This window comes from Pristis pectinata, chromosome 21 (genome assembly GCF_009764475.1).
Source record: "Pristis pectinata isolate sPriPec2 chromosome 21, sPriPec2.1.pri, whole genome shotgun sequence".
NCBI classification, from domain to species: domain Eukaryota; kingdom Metazoa; phylum Chordata; class Chondrichthyes; order Rhinopristiformes; family Pristidae; genus Pristis; species Pristis pectinata.
This window is the reverse complement of record NC_067425.1, coordinates 5,757,014-5,778,830: the sequence shown is the minus strand read 5'-3', so window position 1 is coordinate 5,778,830 and position 21,817 is coordinate 5,757,014. Positions and strand designations below refer to the sequence as shown.

General features: G+C 41.0%; 1 protein-coding gene, 3 non-coding genes and 1 pseudogene across 5 annotated transcripts in view; 4 read left to right on the top strand and 1 right to left on the bottom strand.

Annotated features, from left to right (window-relative positions):
- The window catches only part of rad51c (RAD51 paralog C), a 57,855-nt gene extending 46,434 nt beyond the window's left edge, over nucleotides 1-11,421 (bottom strand). Inside the window, exon 1 of one of the 2 annotated variants that reach the window (XM_052035835.1) lies at nucleotides 10,999-11,421. The gene's annotated coding sequence lies outside the window, so the exon portion shown is untranslated. Of the gene's footprint in view, nucleotides 1-7,263; nucleotides 7,330-10,998 lie in introns of those variants that run through there. The other variant, XM_052035834.1, reaches the window with a different exon arrangement.
- Nucleotides 11,422-11,478: 57 nt separating this feature from the next.
- Nucleotides 11,479-11,550, top strand: trnah-gug (transfer RNA histidin (anticodon GUG)). Its single transcript has one exon. It is a non-coding gene; the product is annotated as a tRNA-His (tRNA).
- A 4,162-nt stretch (nucleotides 11,551-15,712) lies between these two features.
- trnah-gug (transfer RNA histidin (anticodon GUG)) lies at nucleotides 15,713-15,784 on the top strand. The gene has a single exon. It is a non-coding gene; the product is annotated as a tRNA-His (tRNA).
- A 4,163-nt stretch (nucleotides 15,785-19,947) lies between these two features.
- trnah-gug (transfer RNA histidin (anticodon GUG)) lies at nucleotides 19,948-20,019 on the top strand. Its single transcript has one exon. It is a non-coding gene; the product is annotated as a tRNA-His (tRNA).
- A 1,363-nt stretch (nucleotides 20,020-21,382) lies between these two features.
- On the top strand, nucleotides 21,383-21,584 carry LOC127581542 (uncharacterized; annotated as a pseudogene).
- Nucleotides 21,585-21,817: the final 233 nt, after the last annotated feature.

Genomic DNA, 21,817 nt, shown 5'->3' with positions numbered 1-21,817 from the left:
GCCCATCCTTTCCTTGGCCAGTTTGAACTCACAGCAACCTTTTCAAAATGTTGGAAATACTGATCAACCTGATCTTCTTCAAACAGAGGGACTAATCGAACCTCCCTGCTGGCTGAAAAACCATCTTCAGAATCAGATTCCAAACTCCTACGCTTCATTTGTAACTCATGCTGCCTCTGTTTCTCCTTTTCCTCACTATCCAGCTCCATCCTCTTCAATTCCATCTGCTTCATTGCTAGATCAGCCTCTATCTTCATCTGAGTTAGCTTTTGTTCGGCCTCTATCTTTAATTGGGTTTGCTCTCGTTCAGCCTCTAATCTCTTTTGTTCGGCCTCTAATTTCTTTTGCTCTCATTCAGCTTCTAATCTCTTTTGTTCTCGTTCAGCCTCTATCTTTAACTGGGTTTGTTCTCATTCAGCCTCTATCTTTGCCAGCTGCACCTGTGCCTCAGAAATTGCTATTTCACTGCCAGGAAACTGTTTTAACACTTCCTTCTCAAACACCTTCTTTTCCACATAATGGCCAGCTATCAGTCTCTGAATATCTGCCTTCCTCATAAATCGCGTTACTGCCTCAAGATGTAACTCTGCAGCAATTTTCACCAATTCAGGCTTCCTCATCCCCTGCAATCCTCCAGGAGAGGGTTTTTTCAAAAATGTATCCATTGTTGCTGGTTTCCACCCACACAAGCCAATTAAAAAGAATTTATCAGACCTCCCTCAAAAATCTTTGGATTGAATCCCGAACAAATCTCGTTAACCTTGGGAACTATCCCGGATGACACTCGTTAATCTTTGGATTGGATCCCGGACGAGCCCCCAATTTTGTCACGAACCAGCAACAAAAGAAACACACTGAGCATGATTCAGTGTTAAAAACTATTTTATTAATCACTACTTATGATAATATGTAAAATAAAAGTAAAAATGTTAGTATGTTAGAATTCAAAAACGTTAAACCTTGAATGTTAACCCCAAAACTAAACTCTTCGTGTGTGTGTGTGTGTGACAAAGTCCAAAACTCCCAGTTCCGGAATGGTTCTTAAAGTTCAGTTCCGCAAGCCATAAGGTGAAACATGAGCAAGGGCTTCTTCAACAACCACCGTTGTCTGAAGATAAGATGTAGATGTAGAAAAACATAGAGAGAGTACATACGAAATCCAAATGTTCCACGATGGAACCCAAACGACACTTCAGTGTTTACTCGGTAGTGACTTCCTCACCCCGAAAAGCATCCGAACCGTGGTCGTCCACACACAAATACCTGTTTCCTTCTACAGGTCAGCAACAAAGCGAACTCCACCGGATTTCTTCCAACTTCCATACATGGATTTCAGTGGCAAACACAGTTATTGTTTCTCATCCATCGATAGAGAAAACAAGCAGGCTGGTGTCTCTCTCCCTTCTCTCTCTCTCTCTCTTCTTCTGACTTCTTCAACAACGTCATTACGTCCTTTATCTTCTATTGACGTAAGCACGCCCCACACACACATACACACACTCTCTATCTTAAAGGGACTTTCACTGAGTCCGTAACAGTATGCATTTATTGAACTTACTAAAGACGTGGCCATAGAAAATATTACCACTGTAAGTGTCTGTATATCCTTAAACCTAATTGTTCTGAACCTTTCTCCATAAAGATTTCAATACACAAAAGGCATCAAGCTATGTGGGGAGAGAGCAGGAATATAGTATTTAGATAGAGGATAAGCCATGAATGACAGAACAGGATAGCAAAGCTGAATAGCCTACCCTGCTCCTATTTTTCTATCTTCCAACAATATGTATACAATGAACCACCTTGTTCAACTTTGGATCAATGCCTTGAATAGTAATGGAATTGGTTGCTAGGGTATGCAGCTGATTTTGGAGAACAAAGAAAATGCTTTAGTCTGCCCTCTGATGCAGCCTGACCTGCTGAGCGTTTCCAGGATTTTCTGTTTTTATTTTAGATTTCCAGAATCTGCAGTTTTTTAAAAATTTTCCCTCGCTTATTTCCCTGTATCTCTGTCCATATACATTAGGAGTATTTTACAGTAACCCATCAACCTATAAACCAGCACTTTGGGATGTGGGGGAAACTGGAGTACTGAGGGAAATCCATGCCTCTGACTATGCTGTTGCTTATCTGCTTTGTGTTAAATTTTGTTTGCCAACACTTTGCAAAGTTCCTTGGTAACTTTTGCTGCATTAAAGTTGCTGCATAAATACAAATTATTGTAGTTTGGGAGAAAATTTACATAAATTGGAGAGAGACAATGGCACAGAAAAATTTAAATACAAAAATCAGAATCTTATTGCAACTATTGAAGGAAGGTGCTAAATTGTGGAAGTTGGGAGGATCTGTTATGGCTATAGTGTGTGTAGAAGGGAATAGAACATAGAACATTACAGCACAATACAGGCCCTTTGGCCCACGATATTGTGCCGACATTTTATCCTGCTCTAAGATCTATCTAACCCCTCCCTCCCACATAGCCCTCCAATAGCTCATTAATGTTTGTGGTCATTCATTTGGGAGAGTTACTGGAGTACGTGAATCAACTTTGGAACCTTAGTTTAACATGTCTCACAAATCTGATTGAGTCTTTTGAGGAGGTAACTAAGAAAATTGATGAAGGCAGTGCAGTAGACATAATGTACTTGGACTTTAACAAGGCTTTTGGCAAAGTCCCACACGGTAGGCTGGTAGGACACATGTGATCCATGGTGTGCTGGCAAGCTCGATCTAAAATTGGCTTGGTGATAAGAGGCTGAGGGGAATGGTCAGGGAGTGTTTTTCTGACTAGAAGTCTATAACCAGTGGTGTACCACATGGATCAATGCTGCGACCATTGTTGCTTGTCATATATATATATAAATGACTTGAACAACAATGCAGGTGGACTTTTAGTTTGTTGACGAGACAAAAATTGCTGGAGTAGTAAATGGCGCAGAAGGTCGTGAAAGGATACAGCAGGACACAGATCAGTCGGAAAGTTGGGCGGAGCGAAGGTAGATGGAACTTAATCCAGACAAGTGTGAGGTAATGCATTTTGGAACGTCAAATACTAACAGGACATAGACAGTTAATGGCAGGGATTCGTGTGTTGATGTACTGAGGGACCTTAGGGTGCGAGTCATAGCTCTCTGAAAATGGTGACGCAGGTGAATAGGGTAGTGAAGAAGGCATTCAGCATGCTTGCCTTCATGGGCAGAGGCACTGAGTATAAGATTTGGTATGTTATGTTGCAGCTGTACAAAACATTAGTCAGGCTGCATTTGGGAGCACTGTGTATAGTTTTGGTCACCACACTACAGGAAGGATGTGATAGTATTAGAAAGAGTGCAGAAGAGATTCACCAGACTGTTGCCTGGAATGGAGGGCTTTACTTATCAGGAGAGATTGGATAGGCTTGGTTTATTTTCACAGAAACATAGGAGGGTGAGGGGTGACCTTATAGATGTTTATAAAATTATGAGGGGCATGGATACTGTAGATAGAGTCTTTTTCCGAGGGTGGGGGAGTCTAAAACTAGAGGACGTAAGTTTAAGATAAGAGGGGAGAAATTTAGAGGATAGAGGCTGGTGGTTATATGGAATGAGCTGTCAGAAGAAATGGCAGGTACAATTACAAAGTTTAAAAAGAATTTGGACAGGTACCTGACAGGAAAGGAGTAAAGGGATACAGGCCTAATGTGGGCAAATAGGGTGAGCATAGATGGGCATTATGGTGGGCATGGGCCCATTTCTGTGCTGTACAACTCTATGGCTCTGTGACGATCCAAAACATGTAAAATAAAATTATTGCGAGTGTCTCTTTTGAGTTATTTGTTTGATCAGTAATAAACATACAACCTTTGTCATCTAGGCCTCATTCAAAGAACTGATTATGATTAGCTTTTGGCCTGATCTGCGAACTGTTTCCTGCTTGCTGATTAGCTCATTTCCAACATTCAGTGAGCACTGAAAACAGAAGCTGTAGGTCAAATGCCAACAAATGTCTCCTCCCCCACTGCTGCTGGATTCAATAGTCTCACTGGATCTCTGGCATGCAAAGACTAGGGCCTAGATGAACTTGGCATCTGGCTCCTCAGGTTTTCACAAGGGAGGGCTGGTGCAAGAACTGTGACCTTATTCAATGAATATAGTTGCTGACTCTAAGATAAAAGTAAGTGAAGGTAAGTGGGGTGAAGGTAGTATTTTAGTATATTTTATTTTAATTTTCTTAGTGTATTTTACATTCTACCCTTTTAAGTTTTAAAGTATTTTTTAGTTTTAAAGATATTTTTAACTTTTATTAATATGTCAAAAGCTATCAAGATGGAAGATATGTGAACTAAGCCTGTTCACAGTTGCTTTGCCTCCTGAGTGTCTCTCAGGTAAAGATGGTCAGCATGGCCAGCTGCCCATATCCAGAAATAAGTAGGTGCAGGTGGGTGAGCACCCATGGGCAGCAAGTTCAGGCAGTCAGCTAGATCCAGGATGATCCAACCCATAAAGATTTACGACACAGAAGGAGGCAATTCAGCCCACCACGTTTGCTAACCAAAAGTGGAGTTCTGTAGGTTACTCTTGGTCTTTAGTCCTGCAGGTTACACATCTTCAACTGCTTACCCAGGTACTTCTTAACCGTGATGAGGAGTTCAGACTGCCGTTCTTTGGGTGAAAACACTTTTTCTCAACTCCCCTCTACCAATTAGCCTCAATTTATCTTCCCTTTTTGACTTCTCTGCCAAAGTAAATGGGTCTTTACTGTTCACCCTCGCGAGGTTTCTTGAATCTTTATATACCTTAAATAAATCTCCCCAACACAGTCAGTCTCTTAAAATTATAAATCTTTAGCCCTGACAGTATTTTTTAAAACTTCCTTTGCACCTAATCTGCTGCTATCACGTGCTTCCTGTAGTGCATTAACCAGAACTATACACATTACACTACCTGCAACCTGATTAGTGCTTTTTTACATTTCTGGCATGATCCTCTGCTCTTGCACTCTATGCCTCAGCCAATAAAAACAAGTTTACCATATACATTTTTAACTACCTTATATAAGATATCTATGTATCCTACTATCTTCAAGGTCATTGAACATGCAGTCTTTAATTTCCCTTTGATTTTACGCATTAAGAAATGGGATCTTGACATTTAGTGTATATTGCTTGCATTGATTTGTTTGCCTTCCCTAAGGCTTTCACATGTCTGGTCTGAATTCTGTTTGCCAAATTTGTTCCCACCAAACAAGTCCATTGTTCATCTTCTAGCCTTGAACTTCCTTTTTCACTGTCCACCACATTGCCAATCTTGGTATCATCAGTAACCCTATTCATTATGGCACCTATATTTAAGTCCAAGACATTCATACCACAATAAACAAGGGATCTCAGAACTGGATCTTCAGAACTCCACTGCGCAAAATCCTCCCATCAAAAAAACATGTTAATGATTACCTTTTAGTTTCTCCCACTTCATCAATTTTTAATCCAATTTACTACTCTCTGTTGACACCGATGAATTTTATTTTAGGTTGTGTTAGTTCAACTTGTTATTGGTGTCATAATTAAAGTCATGGAGTACTACAGCACAGAAACAGGCCTCTTGGCCCATCTAGTCCATGCCACCTGATCATCTGCCTAGTCCCACTTACCTGCACCCGGACCATATCCCTCCAAACCCCTCCCATCCATGTACCTGTCCAAACTTCTCTTAAATGTTACAATTGAACCCGCATCTACCGCTTCTCCTGGCAGCTTGTTCCACACTGGCACCACCCTCTGACTGAAGAAGTTTCCCCTCAGATTCCCCTTAAATAGTTCGCCTTTCACCCTAAACCTATATTCTCTAGTTCTAGTATCTCCCAACCTTGGGGGGGGGAGGGCAGGCAGGGGTGGGGGGGGGGGAGCCTGCATGCATTCACCCTACCTCTATCCCTCATAATTCTGTATACCTCTGTAAGGTCTCCCCTCATTCTCCTGTGCTCCAGGGAATAAAGTCCTAACCTATCCAACCTTTCCCTATAACTCAGGTCCTCAAATCCCGGCAACATCCTTGTAACTTTTCTCTGCACTCTTTCAAACTTATTGCTATCTTTCCTGTAGGTAGGTGACCAGAACTGCACACGATACTCTAAATCTGGCCTCACCAACGTCTTGTACAACTTCAATATAACATCCCAACTCTTGTATTTTGTGTCATGATCTATGAAGTGCCAAAAGTTCTCTTTATGACCCTATCTACCTCTGACGTCACTTTCAAGGAACTATGGATCTGTACTCCCTGGTCCCTTTGTTCTACTGCACACCTCAGAACCCTACTATTCACAGTGTAAGTCTTACCCTGGTTTGTCCTCCCAAAGTGCAACACCTCACACTTGTCTGCATTAAATTCCATCAGCCATTTTTCAACCCATTTACTTAGCTGGTCAAGATCATGCTGCAAGCTTTGATAGCCGCCTTCACTGTCCACTAGACCCCAATCTTAGTGTTATCCGAAAGTTTGCTGATCCAGTTTACCACGTTATCATCTAAATCATTAATGTAGATGATAAACAACAAAGGACCCAGCACCGATCCCCGCAGCACACCACTAGTTACAGGCCTCCAGTCAGAGAGACAACAATCTGCTACCACTCTCTGCTTCTCCCGCTAAGCCAATGTTGAATCCAGTTGACCACTTCATTCTGAATGCCAAGCAACTTAACCTTCTGGACCAGCCTCCTATGTGGGACTTTGTCAAAGATCTTGCTAAGGTCCATGTAGACAACGTCCACTGCCTTTCCCTCATCAACCTTCTTGGTAACCTCTTCGAAAAACACTATAAGATTGGTTAGACATGACCTACCATGCACAAAGCCATGTTGATTATCCCGAATCAGGCCCTGTCTATCCAAATACTGATATATCCTGCCCTTCGAATACCTTCCAATAATTTACCCATTTTACAGATAGATTCATTCATTTCTAACTTTTCAAACAGATATGCCGTTGTAATTGTCCTCAAACCAAATAGAGCCCAATCATCTCTGTAGTTAGTGTTGTACTTGCATTAAGAGACATGGTAAAGCTGTTACTTTGTTATGAGTTAGAATAGAGTAATTTATCTCATTCTCCTCAGTTAGACTGGTCCAGAACAATCACTTCATTCCTGCAATACTACAGATTAACTGGTATTGTTCTGTTTGATTTATAAATCCAAAAATACTTGTTAACATTTAATATTGGAAGTGTAATGAAAATTGCTTTTGTATGTTTCATTAACAATAAATAGCAAAAGAGCCATGTACCTGTAACGGTCCCATGTTGCTGGGTGGGGGGGTGGATCTGCAGAGAGCAGCTTGCAACGAGTCACCACGCACCGGCACCATCTTGCTCAATAGTAACTTGTTGTGCAGAAGAAAATCACTCTGAAAGTATGTTTATGGGGGCAGTGAGTGACTGCTGAATCAAGTTTTCCCAGGAAGCTTTGCATTCACTATAAAATAAAGGCTCATGAGTAATAATTGTTTGTGATGTCAATGGGAGGATGCTCCAACAGTGAGAACTCCTTGGAAGGAGAGAAGGAATAGATTTCTTCCCAAACATAAGGCCTTGAGAAATACAAGCTGGAGAAGACCATTTGACCTTTGGAACCTGCTCCACTATTCAATAAGATCCTGCCTCATCTACCACACCATAATTTTTCTGCCTTATCCCTACATCCATTGATTCCTTCAATATGACACAAAGATTGGTGGTGGTGTGGATAGTGTGGAGGGCTGTCAAAGCTTGCAGAGGGATATTGATAGGATGCAGAGCTGGGCTGACAAGTGGCAGATGGAGTTCAATCCAGAGAAGTGTGAGGTAGTACACTTTGGAAGGACAAACTCCAAGGCAGAGTATAAGGTAAATGGCCGGATTCTGGGCAGTGTAGAGGAGCAGAAGGATCTGGGGGTTCATATCCACAGATCACTGAAAGTTGCCTCACAGGTGGATAGGGTAGTTAAGAAAGCTTATGGGATTTTAGCTTTCATAAGTCGGGGGATCGAGTTTAAGAGCTGCGAAGTGATGATGCAGCTTTACAAAACTCTGGTTAGGCCACACTGAGAGTACTGTGTCCAGTTCTGGTCACCTCATTATAGGAAGGATGTGGAGGCGTTGGAAAGGGTGCAGAGGAGATTTACTAGGATGCTGCCTGGATTAGAGAGTATGGACTATGAGAAGAGACTAAAGGAGCTAGGGCTGTTCTCATTGGAGAGAAGGAGGATGACAGGAAACATGATAGAGGTATGCAAGATATTGAGAGGAATAAATAGAGTTGACAGCCAGTGCCTCTTTCCCAGGGCGCCAATGCTCAAAACAAGAGGACATGGCTTTAAGGTATTGGGTGGGAAGTTCAAGCGAGAGGTCAGAGGGAGGTTTTTCACCCAGAGAGTGGTTGGTGCATGGAATGTGTTACCTGGGGTGGTGGTGGAGGCTGATATATTGGACAAGTTCAAGAGATTGTTAGATAAGCATATGGAGGAATTTAAGTTAGAGGGATATGTGGGAGGAAGGGGTTAGATAGCCTTAGGTCTGGTTTGAAGGGCGGCACAACATGGTGGGCCGAAGGGCCTGTATTGTGCTGTATTGTTCTATGGTTCTATATCCAGATTTCTGTTGATCTCTGTTTTGAATGCAATCAATGACTGAGCCTCAAAATCCTTTAGGGCAAAAAATTCAAAAGGTTCACCACTCTCTGAGTGAAGAAATTGCACCTTATTTCAGTCCTACGTGGCCCGCCCTTATTTTGATACCGTGACTCCTAGTTCTGGACTCCTCAGCCATGGGAAATGCCATTCCCATATCTACTCCATTGAGCTCTCCAAAAATTTTGTACATTCCAATGTGATCTCTTCTCATTGTTGTAATCGCTAAGGAATAAAGGCCTATTTAATCTCTCCTCATATGACAGACCTACATCTCAGGAACCAATCAGGCAAATCTTTGCTGCACTCTTTTTGTAGCAATTGGAAGGTAATTTTTTAACTAGGGGGGGCCAAAATTCTACAGAATGCTCCATGTATTGTCAGGTTGTGTCTCAATAGGACTTTTGCTAGTGCTTTCAGGTAGAGTTTAAACTTGTTTGGCAGGTGGTTGGGAACCTGAGAGTAGAGTCATGAGAGAGAGAGCAAAACTGGAATGCAAAGTAAAAATATAAATAGTAAAATAGGCAATGGAATCAAAGGCATGCAGCAAAGGCATAAGATCACTGTATGGAACTATATCTAAGTGTATGCTGCATCTGTGACAAGTTAGTGTATTAATGGCAAAAATAGTTATGTATGGGTGTGATCACACTGCTGCTACAGAAATGTTGCTAAAGAGTGACCAAAGCTTGAAACTAAATACTTCAGCATCTGACTCTGGCTGCACTCCCCTGAAGAACCATAGCTTTCATCAATATCCAAGAGGGAATATCTGTTATTTAGTGAGGTGGACCCAGGGGATTCCACCATTACTTGCCGGCTCCTCCTAGTCTGCCTGGCAGTCACCCATTCCCTGTCTGCACACGTATAAACCGTGGTGCTCCCATCTTATTAATTGTGCCATCATGAAGCACTTAGAACGTAGAACATGGAACACTACAGCACAGTACAGGCCCTTCGGCCCACAATGTTGTGCCGACATTTCATCCGGTTCTAATATCTATCTAACCCTAACCCTCCCAAATGTTAACCCTTCCCGCCCATTTCTCTGTCATTCATGTGGCTATCTAAGAATTTCTTAAATGTCCCTAATGTATCTGCCCCCACAACCTCTGCTGGCAGTGCGTTCCACGCACCCACCACTCTGTGTAAAAACTTAACTCTGACATCCCCCTTATACCTTCCTCCAATCACCATAAAATTATGCCCCCTCATGTTAGCCATTTTCGCCTTGGGAAAAGGTCTCTGACTGCCCACTCGATCTATGCCTCTTATCATCTTGTACACCTCTATCAAGTCACCTCTCATCTTCCTTCTCTCGAAAGAGAAAAGCCCTAACTCATGCAACCTATCGTCATAAGACATGCTGTCCAATCCAGGCAGCATCCTGGTAAATCTCCTCTGAAGCTTCCACATCCTTCCTATAATGAGGCGACCACTTGGTCTTGTAGACATGCTGTAGTGATGGCAGCTGCCACTCTAGTTCTGAAATGCTGAACTGCTGGAGATACTTATTGTGGTTTTTTTCCAGCAAGTGTTCACGACTGCCCACCTGGCAGAAGATACATATTCTTAAAGGAAGATTTAAGCCAACTGCAATATAATTTAATCAACCAAACCACTTTGACAGATTTGATTCAGATATGCCATGGACATAATGTATTTAACCAAGCATATATTTTTTGTGGAAAAAAAAACTGCAGTGCTGGAAATCATGCTCAGAGCTGAAAAGTTAACTCTTTCTACAGATGCTGCCTGACCTGCTAAGTATTTCCAGCATTTTCTATTTTTATTTCTCCTTTGTCCTGTTGATAGGCTGCCATCTTGCAAAGAAACCTTAAGGTAGATGGATCGTGTCTGCTAGTGTGCTGTGCTTAATGTCAACCACACTGTTATAATTTGGCAAAATACTCGCTTTTTTAAAGCTTGTCATCTTTATTCCAGTGCGAAGCAGGCCTAACCTTAGAAAAAGAACAGCTTTGGCTGCAGAATAACGTAAAATGAACAAAATTGATAGAAATACTCATTGGGAGAGCCAACATTTGTGGAGAGAGAAACACAGCGTTTTACGTTGATGATTCTCATCAGAACCTTTATGTAAAGGAAAAAGCGGGTTCTGCGCTTTTTTCCTGTAATTATAGATCATCGTACACTATTGTGCCACTTCAAAAGCAAGGCAGCACCGCGTGGAGGTCTTACATAAACGATTCCGATGAGTCAAAAGTAGGGTTCTTTTTGCAGGGAGGAGGCAAAGGGGTGGAGGTTTTCCATTCTCTTTTGCTGGGGCACAATACGAGAAACCATATAAAGCAAGAAGTAAATAAGTTGAAATGTTATTAAACTGGTTTTACTTACGTTTCTTGAAATTGGGATTTGTAGATAAAAATGGAATAACTTCACGTGGTTTTAGGAGATTGGCGATGCATCCTTGAAGATATTTTAGGTTTAACAGAATGGTCAAGCTCCCAAAACCATGACTGGCTAAAAGTACGTTTAAATTGTTCCAACGATCTTACTGGAAATTAGTTACTTTATTGTATTGAGGCGTTGCAGAAAACAATTGTTTCATGTTTTAAGTAGTGCAAAGTCCTGTGCGCTGCATGCTTTCCACCAGGGAAGAGCAACGACAAACAATCTCAATCGAGTTTGTTGCCACTGGGCAGCGTTTACCCTGCGCAGTGTTACCACCGCAATAAGTCAATTTCGTTGCATTTCCTGCGTCTCTGTACAGCAGTTTTAAATCCAGTATCTTAAAAATCAGTATTAAGTGTAAGGGCAAGTTATTTCGTAGTTAAGGCTGATTCTAAGTATTGTTCGTCAGCGCCCATGTAGCTCGCCGTGATCGTATAGTGGTTAGTACTCTGCGTTGTGGCCGCAGCAACCTCGGTTCGAATCCGAGTCACGGCATTGCGGGAAAGCAATGACACGGCAATGGGCCAAATTTTTTTTCCAGTCATAGGGGGTTTAATCACAGATTTAATTACAAACATAAAACAAATGTTGTTTTATTCCAGTAAGGGTGTATAATTAAACACTGATAATTTTTTTTTGCTATGCGTCATTTTGGATGGTGTCTTAGTCCCCGTCTAAATCAGTACTGTCAACACCGATGATGTATGAGCAAACCTGTATATGTTTAAAACACCCTAAACTAACCCAGTTTGGCAAATAAGTATTTTCTAATGAGCCATGTGGTGTTGAATCACAGAGTCTTGTAAGAACCTAAGAATTAGTATCAGGAGTCAGCCATCTGACCTTTCTAGCCTGTTCCGTCATTCATCAAGATCATGGCTGATCTTATACCTCAGTAATTTTCCAGCACTCTCCCAAGATCCCTAAATTCCCTTAATACAGTGAAACTCCGATAATCTACTATCCTGTGTTTGGAAATCCTGATCTGGTTCAACTGGTTCTTTTTCCCATGGTCCCTTTAGATACACTGGGCCCCTTTCCCATGCTCATTTTAAATTAACTGGGACCTTGTTCCTGTGCTCCTTTTCAAATCACCAGGGCCTTGACCACGTGCTTCTGTAAAACTCACTCGGGCCCTGTTTCCTGCACCAAACTTACTAGGTTCATTGTGTAAATTTACTATTGTATAACGTGTAAAGAAAAGTGAATTATATGGTGAATTAATAGGTGAAATATCCAAAGCACCAATCCTGTGACGCCTCAGTCTGCCAATTTGAAAAATATCTCACTCTACTTTCTCAATTCATGCTAGTACGTTATTCTCAGTTCTATATACTTTACCCTTGTTGACTAATCTCTGAATGAACCCTAATAGAAAATCTAAAAATGCCGCATCCACTGGTTCTCTTGCTCTGCCTAATCCTTACTCTTTTCAAGGTCTGCATAATAGATTCCAGCATTTTCTGTACTATTTATATTAGGCTAACAGGTTGGTATCTTAAATAGTGGGGTCACACTTGCTGCCCCACAAACTTTGAGAGAAGATATTATTTGTCATCTCAGTTTTAACCGAATACTGCTTTATTCTGAGACTCTGCCCTCTGGCCTGAGACTCTCCCATGAGGGGAAACATCCTCCCAACATTTACTGTGTCAAGCCCCTTAAGAATCTTGTATGTTTTAATTAGATCACTTCTCATTCTCCCAAACTTCAATAACATTGGCAAATATTATTGCACCTTTGTTCATCAAACAATAATTTACCTTCTCTGAAGTGCCTCCAGTGAGGCATCCCCTTGAAATGAAAGCCAATATCCCATTAGCCTTCCCAATTACCTGCTGTATCTCTATACTGTGTGTTTTATGTATGAGGATGCTTATGTAGCTTGTGGTGAACTTTATGAAGTCTTCCTCCACTTAATTATGTTTTGGTATTGGTTTATTATTGTCACTTGTACCGAGGTACAGTGAAAAAATTGTCTTGCATACCAATCGTACAGATCAATTCATTACACAGTGCATTGAGGAAGTACAGGGCAAAAACAATAACAGAATACAGAATGAAGTGTCGCAGCTACAGAGGAAGTGCAGTGCAGATTGACAATAAGGTGCAAGGTCATAACAAGGTAGATTGTGAGGTCCTTGATACCTCTTTAAATTTATTTCAGAAAGGGCAGTACTGGGCATTAACTATTCCTGGAAAAAAAAGTGTTGAGGAAGGAGAGGAAGGAGGAGGGGTAGCAGTATTGATTAAGGAGAATATTACAATGCTGGAGAGAGAGGATGTCCTAAAAGTAGCAAATTACCCTGTGGGAGTATTCTATAGGTCAGCAACAAGTGGGAACAATGTACAGAAGCAAATATGAAGGAAATCACTAGAGAAATGCAAAAATCATAGCATGGTTATAATGGGGGACCCTAATTATCCCAGTGTAAACTGGGATGGTAATTGTCTCAAAGGCAAAAAAAAGTGAACAGCTTCTAAAACCTTTCGAGGATCATTTTCTAGAATAGTATATTTCTGGTCCAATGAGGATGGTGCCATTGTTGGACCTGGATGTGGTGGGCCAAGGGTTGAGAGGGGAAGAACATTTTGACGATAATGATCCTTATATCATTAGACTTAGATTAGATTCAGAAGAGGAGAAGGGACAAAAATGGGAACTTGCACATGGATGCTGAGGGCACTGTTAAGAAACTAAAAAGTACTTTATATCTTTCTTTACAGGGAAGAGGGTAATTCCATAGTATTGATAAAGGAGAAAAAAAGTTGAGAGAATAGATATGTTAAAATAATAATAGCACAGAGGTATTAGAAAAGTTGAAGGAACTTAAAGTAGGTAAATTATCAGAACCAGGTGGGTGCATCCTAGGATTTTGAGGGAAGTACAGGAGGACATTGCTGTAACATTGAGCATAATCTTTCAATCCTCTTGATATGGGGGGGGGGGGGGGTCGTGCCAGCGGACTGGAGAGTAGTGAATATTTTGCTTTAATTCCAGAAATGGAGTCAGGATATGCCTAAACAGTCACTTTAACTCAGTGGTGGGCAAGGTTTCAGACACATTGATCCAGGTTAGGATTAACAATCATCTGGATGAAAATGGATTAATTAATTCATGTGGTGTTTATGGACTTCCAAAAGACTTTTGATAAGATGCTATAAAACAACCATCAGCAAAGTTGAAGCAATTAGCCTAAAAAGGGACATTGATAGCATGGATATGAAGTTGGCTAACAGACAACAGTGTTGTATGTTTTTTTTCTCAGACTGGAAGAAGGTGAATCGTGCCATTCCCCTGGATTTGGTGTTGGGGTCATTGCTTTTTTTCATCTGTATTAATCACCTGGATGGGAGTTCAAGCAACAATTTCCAAATTTGTGGATGGCTCAAAACTTGGCAGCATTGTAAACTGCAACAAGGATAGTGACAGATTACACAGGGTATAAACAGGCTAGTGGAATGGGTATGGGCATGGCAGATGAAGTTTAATGCAGAGAAATGTGATGTGTAGGAAGAATAAGAGGGAATGTAAGATGAAAGATACTTTTTTAAAAGGGATGCAGGAGCAGAGGAATCTAGGGGTATTAGGAGGACAGGTTGAGAAAGATATTAATAAGGCAAACACAATTGCAGTCTTTATCAATAGAAGCAGAGAGTTTAAAATCAAGGAATACATGCTGAACCTTTACAAAACACTAGTCTGGCCTCAAATGGAGTGTTTAATGTCTGTGTGGAGTTTGCACGTTCTCTCTGTGCTGCATGTGTTTCTCCTGGGCGCTCCAGTTTCCTCCCACATCCCAAAGACGAGTGGATTGATGGGCTCATTGCCCGCTGTAAATTGCCCCCAAATGTGTAGGTGAGTGGTAGATCTGGGGGGAGTTGATGGGAGTGTGGTGAGAATAAAATGGGATTACTGTAAATGTGTGCTTGGTGGGCCAAAGGGGCTGTTTTCGTGCTGTGTGACTCGATGACTCCAGTGTGTTCACGGGAAGGATGTGAGGGCATGAGAGGGGGTTTCAACAAAGATTCTTGCAAATTGTTGTTGGGATGAGAATGTACAGTTATAAGGATTAGAGAGACTGTAACCTTATAAAAGAGGAAACTGAGAGGAGATTTGATAGAAGTGTTACAAAAGAATGATGGGTCTGAACTGTGTGGATAGTGGGAAGCTGTTACTTTTTATGGAGTGGTCGAGCATTAAATACACGGGAAGAGAATTAATAGTGATATGAGAAATAACTATTTTACGCTAGGTGTGGTTGGAATCTGGAATTCCCTGTCAAGAAAGAATTGGAAAAATACATGGCAAAGAAAAAATTGCAAATTTATGAGAAAGGTGTGGGGGAAGGGGCATGGAATTGCTCTGAATGAAAGCCAAAGTGAACTTGAAAGACTGAATGGCATCCCACTGTGCTGTAACCTTTCTATGATATGTGACTGAGGGTCAGTAATTCATGAAGCCCGTTTCTACTTTCAAGGTACAAAATAAATGCAAGTTATTGTTGGCTCGACAGGAAACTTTCAAGATTGTGACATATTTTATGGGTGACCATAATGAATGTATACTCCCATTCGACGAACAAGTGGACGTTTACAGGACGTGGCTGCACTTGAGAATAATTTTTTGGTTCTGGGCCTAATGCCCATGTAGCTCGCCGTGATCGTATAGTGGTTAGTACTCTGCGTTGTGGCCGCAGCAACCTCGGTTCGAATCCGAGTCACGGCATTGCGGGAAAGCAATGACACGGCAATGGGCCAAATTTTTTTTTCCAGTCATAGGGGGTTTAATCACAGAATTAATTACAAACATAAAACAAATGTTGTTTTATTCCAGTAAGGGTGTATAATTAAACACTGATAATTTTTTTTTGCTATGCGTCATTTTGGATGGTGTCTTAGTCCCCGTCTAAATCAGTACTGTCAACACCGATGATGTATGAGCAAACCTGTATATGTTTAAAACACCCTAAACTAACCCAGTTTGGCAAATAAGTATTTTCTAATGAGCCATGTGGTGTTGAATCACAGAGTCTTGTAAGAACCTAAGAATTAGTATCAGGAGTCAGCCATCTGACCTTTCTAGCCTGTTCCGTCATTCATCAAGATCATGGCTGATCTTATACCTCAGTAATTTTCCAGCACTCTCCCAAGATCCCTAAATTCCCTTAATACAGTGAAACTCCGATAATCTACTATCCTGTGTTTGGAAATCCTGATCTGGTTCAACTGGTTCTTTTTCCCATGGTCCCTTTAGATACACTGGGCCCCTTTCCCATGCTCATTTTAAATTAACTGGGACCTTGTTCCTGTGCTCCTTTTCAAATCACCAGGGCCTTGACCACGTGCTTCTGTAAAACTCACTCGGGCCCTGTTTCCTGCACTAAACTTACTAGGTTCATTGTGTAAATTTACTATTGTATAATGTGTAAAGAAAAGTGAATTATATGGTGAATTAATAGGTGAAATATCCAAAGCACCAATCCTGTGACGCCTCAGTCTGCCAATTTGAAAAATATCTCACTCTACTTTCTCAATTCATGCTAGTACGTTATTCTCAGTTCTATATACTTTACCCTTGTTGACTAATCTCTGAATGAACCCTAATAGAAAATCTAAAAATGCCGCATCCACTGGTTCTCTTGCTCTGCCTAATCCTTACTCTTTTCAAGGTCTGCATAATAGATTCCAGCATTTTCTGTACTATTTATATTAGGCTAACAGGTTGGTATCTTAAATAGTGGGGTCACACTTGCTGCCCCACAAACTTTGAGAGAAGATATTATTTGTCATCTCAGTTTTAACCGAATACTGCTTTATTCTGAGACTCTGCCCTCTGGCCTGAGACTCTCCCATGAGGGGAAACATCCTCCCAACATTTACTGTGTCAAGCCCCTTAAGAATCTTGTATGTTTTAATTAGATCACTTCTCATTCTCCCAAACTTCAATAACATTGGCAAATATTATTGCACCTTTGTTCATCAAACAATAATTTACCTTCTCTGAAGTGCCTCCAGTGAGGCATCCCCTTGAAATGAAAGCCAATATCCCATTAGCCTTCCCAATTACCTGCTGTATCTCTATACTGTGTGTTTTATGTATGAGGATGCTTATGTAGCTTGTGGTGAACTTTATGAAGTCTTCCTTCACTTAATTATGTTTTGGTATTGGTTTATTATTGTCACTTGTACCGAGGTACAGTGAAAAAATTGTCTTGCATACCAATCGTACAGATCAATTCATTACACAGTGCATTGAGGAAGTACAGGGCAAAAACAATAACAGAATACAGAATGAAGTGTCACAGCTACAGAGGAAGTGCAGTGCAGATTGACAATAAGGTGCAAGGTCATAACAAGGTAGATTGTGAGGTCCTTGATACCTCTTTAAATTTATCTCAGAAAGGGCAGTACTGGGCATTAACTATTCCTGGAAAAAAAAGTGTTGAGGAAGGAGAGGAAGGAGGAGGGGTAGCAGTATTGATTAAGGAGAATATTACAATGCTGGAGAGAGAGGATGTCCTAAAAGTAGCAAATTACCCTGTGGGAGTATTCTATAGGTCAGCAACAAGTGGGAACAATGTACAGAAGCAAATATGAAGGAAATCACTAGAGAAATGCAAAAATCATAGCATGGTTATAATGGGGGACCCTAATTATCCCAGTGTAAACTGGGATGGTAATTGTCTCAAAGGCAAAAAAAGGTGAACAGTTTCTAAAACCTTTCGAGGATCATTTTCTAGAATAGTATATTTCTGGTCCAATGAGGATGGTGCCATTGTTGGACCTGGATGTGGTGGGCCAAGGTTTGAGAGGGGAAGAACATTTTGACGATAATGATCCTTATATCATTAGACTTAGATTAGATTCAGAAGAGGAGAAGGGACAAAAATGGGAACTTGCACATGGATGCTGAGGGCACTGTTAAGAAACTAAAAAGTACTTTATATCTTTCTTTACAGGGAAGAGGGTAATTCCATAGTATTGGTAAAGGAGAAAAAAAGTTGAGAGAATAGATATGTTAAAATATTAATAGCACAGAGGTATTAGAAAAGTTGAAGGAACTTAAAGTAGGTAAATTATCAGAACCAGGTGGGTGCATCCTAGGATTTTGAGGGAAGTACAGGAGGACATTGCTGTAACATTGAGCATAATCTTTCAATCCTCTTGATATGGGGGGGGGGGGGGGGTCGTGCCAGCGGACTGGAGAGTAGTGAATATTTTGCTTTAATTCCAGAAATGGAGTCAGGATATGCCTAAACAGTCACTTTAACTCAGTGGTGGGCAAGGTTTCAGACACATTGATCCAGGTTAGGATTAACAATCATCTGGATGAAAATGGATTAATTAATTCATGTGGTGTTTATGGACTTCCAAAAGACTTTTGATAAGATGCTATAAAACAACCATCAGCAAAGTTGAAGCAATTAGCCTAAAAAGGGACATTGATAGCATGGATATGAAGTTGGCTAACAGACAACAGTGTTGTATTTTTTCTCAGACTGGAAGAAGGTGAATCGTGCCATTCCCCTGGATTTGGTGTTGGGGCCATTGCTTTTTTTCATCTGTATTAATCACCTGGATGGGAGTTCAAGCAACAATTTCCAAATTTGTGGATGGCTCAAAACTTGGCAGCATTGTAAACTGCAACAAGGATAGTGACAGATTACACAGGGTATAAACAGGCTAGTGGAATGGGTATGGGCATGGCAGATGAAGTTTAATGCAGAGAAATGTGATGTGTAGGAAGAATAAGAGGGAATGTAAGATGAAAGATACTTTTTTAAAAGGGATGCAGGAGCAGAGGAATCTCGGGGTATTAGGAAGACAGGTTGAGAAAGATTAATAAGGCAAACACAATTGCAGTCTTTATCAATAGAAGCAGAGAGTTTAAAATCAAGGAATACATGCTGAACCTTTACAAAACACTAGTCTGGCCTCAAATGGAGTGTTTAATGTCTGTGTGGAGTTTGCACGTTCTCCCTGTGCTGCATGTGTTTCTCCTGGGCGCTCCAGTTTCCTCCCACATCCCAAAGACGAGTGGATTGATGGGCTCATTGCCCGCTGTAAATTGCCCCCAAATGTGTAGGTGAGTGGTAGATCTGGGGGGAGTTGATGGGAGTGTGGTGAGAATAAAATGGGATTACTGTAAATGTGTGCTTGGTGGGCCAAAGGGGCTGTTTTCGTGCTGTGTGACTCGATGACTCCAGTGTGTTCACGGGAAGGATGTGAGGGCATGAGAGGGGGTTTCAACAAAGATTCTTGCAAATTGTTGTTGGGATGAGAATGTACAGTTATAAGGATTAGAGAGACTGTAACCTTATAAAAGAGGAAACAGAGGAGATTTGATAGAAGTGTTACAAAAGAATGACGGGTCTGAACTGAGTGGATAGTGGGAAGCTGTTACTTTTTATGGAGTGGTCGAGCATTAAATACACGGGAAGAGAATTAATAGTGATATGAGAAATAACTATTTTACGCTAGGTGTGGTTGGAATCTGGAATTCCCTGTCAAGAAAGAATTGGAAAAATACATGGCAAAGAAAAAACTGCAAATTTATGGAGAAAAGATGTGGGGGAAGGGGCAGGGTGGCATGGAATTGCTCTGAACGAAAGCCAAAGTGAACTTGAAAGACTGAATGGCATCCCACTGTGCTGTAACCTATCTATATGTGACTGAGGGTCAGTAATTCATGAAGCCCGTTTCTACTTTCAAGGTACAAAATAAATGCAAGTTATTGTTGGCTCGACAGGAAACTTTCAAGATTGTGACATATTTTATGGGTGACCATAATGAACGTATACTCCCATTCGTCGAACAAGTGGACGCTTACAGGACGTGGCTGCACTTGAGAATAATTTTTTGGTTTCGGGTCTAACGCCCATGTAGCTCGCCGTGATCGTATAGTGGTTAGTACTCTGCGTTGTGGCCGCAGCAACCTCGGTTCGAATCCGAGTCACGGCATTGCGGGAAAGCAATGACACGGCAATGGGTTTACACTTTTTCTTTTCCCGGTGTTTTTCTTAACGTTGTATTTCTGTTTGGGCATCAACGTACAAATGTAACAATTTTTTGTTTATTCAGTGGCAGCATGGAAAGGGGAAGACTTAAAAATGCAAAGCATTCCAATTGCTCGATTTTCATTTTTAAAATATTCTGCACGTTAGGTGGCACCTGTGAGCTGAAACATTTACGGTTTCTCGACACGTTTGCTGCTTGGCCTGCTGAGTACGTCCAGCATCTCATGGGCAGCTTTTTAAAATACTACCAGTTCAACTTTTTTACAATTTTTAAAAATAATACTATAATATGAAAGGCCATCGATTTGAAACGTTATTTTTTCTCTCCGGAGATGCCGCCTAACCTCCTGAGTACTTAAAACATTTATTATTTTATAATATATTTAGTGAGCTAATACAGTATGTACTGTTTGCGTGGAACAATCGCCTAGTAGTCAGCTTTTCTGCATTTTCTGTAAAGCACCTCTGTAGCCAGAGCTATGGATGATATTTGTGTGCCTGACACCTTACATATTATTCAGATAATTCGACGAGCTCTGAATTTATTCAAAGCAGACCTGGAAATTTTAATTAATGAAAATAGTTGACATAATTCGGATAAGATTGTTGCTTTTTTTTCGAACACTATTTGGTGCAGGAGTTGCCACCAGTCCGATAGGTTAGAAATATAAATTAATTTCGAAATGTAAACAGTGTTCAAAATGTTTACCGTAGAAACTAACATTTAATCCACATTTGGAAGCAAGTCCGGGAAATTATTTAGTGAAAATGAGAGTGAAGAAAATATATTTCTGTTTCCTTATTCAATATATCTGAGCATGAGAAGGGGCGGGTGTAAACACAGCCGTTTTCCGTGAGGGGTCACTAAGGAGCGTAACAGGAAGCTCCGCCTCTGTTATTGAACGACCTGACTCCAATGCAGATATGAATTTAATCGGCCTATCAGCCTAAAACCTCTCTGCATGGCATACTTTTAATGTGTTGAAAAGTACATTTCATCATTGGTTCTCTGTTGGCTTTGCTGTATTTTTTGAAACCAGCTGAGATAAAGTAGGGCTGTATTTTCCTCATGTGGGTTCATGAGAAAGGGCATCACCACCCTCATCCACAGTCACTGAAAAGGCTTTGCAAAGAAGGACCACAGTTTAGGGTCCCTGCCACCGATGGATGCTGAGGGGCTGGGCCCTGTGCAACGGCCTCTCAAGCACTTCAGGGGTGCATTGCTTCAGGAGGAAACAGGTGTGGCGTTGATGTATTATGAGAGAATGTTGAATTGATGATACAATAAACATAAAGATGTGTACTGATTGTATTTACTGTACATATTATGAATAAAGTATATTTTTGAAATATAAAAGAGATGAGCAATGTTCTGAAATGATTGATCTCACAAACCACAAGAAGGATCTGCAGTGTCCTTTTCCGAGCAGGAAGTAGGCAGTGGGTGTATTTTTGGCAGCTGCCCTCTCGTTGTAGGGAGCTGGAGGAAGAGAACACATTCTGAGTGGTTACTTATATTGCTTTTTGTGTTGTGATATTGCAATTGGTGTATGCATCCCAGAGTGCACATCATGTGAACATTTAAAGATGTGCATGCAGTCAGTCTGGGCAAATGAAAGGACAGAATTCAAAATTAACAATACTGAAGTTGGCGAAAACCTGAAATAGAACAGAAAATGCTGGAGATACTCAGCAGGTCAGATATGTCCTTCCAATGGACTGTCACTTGAATTCTCTATCCC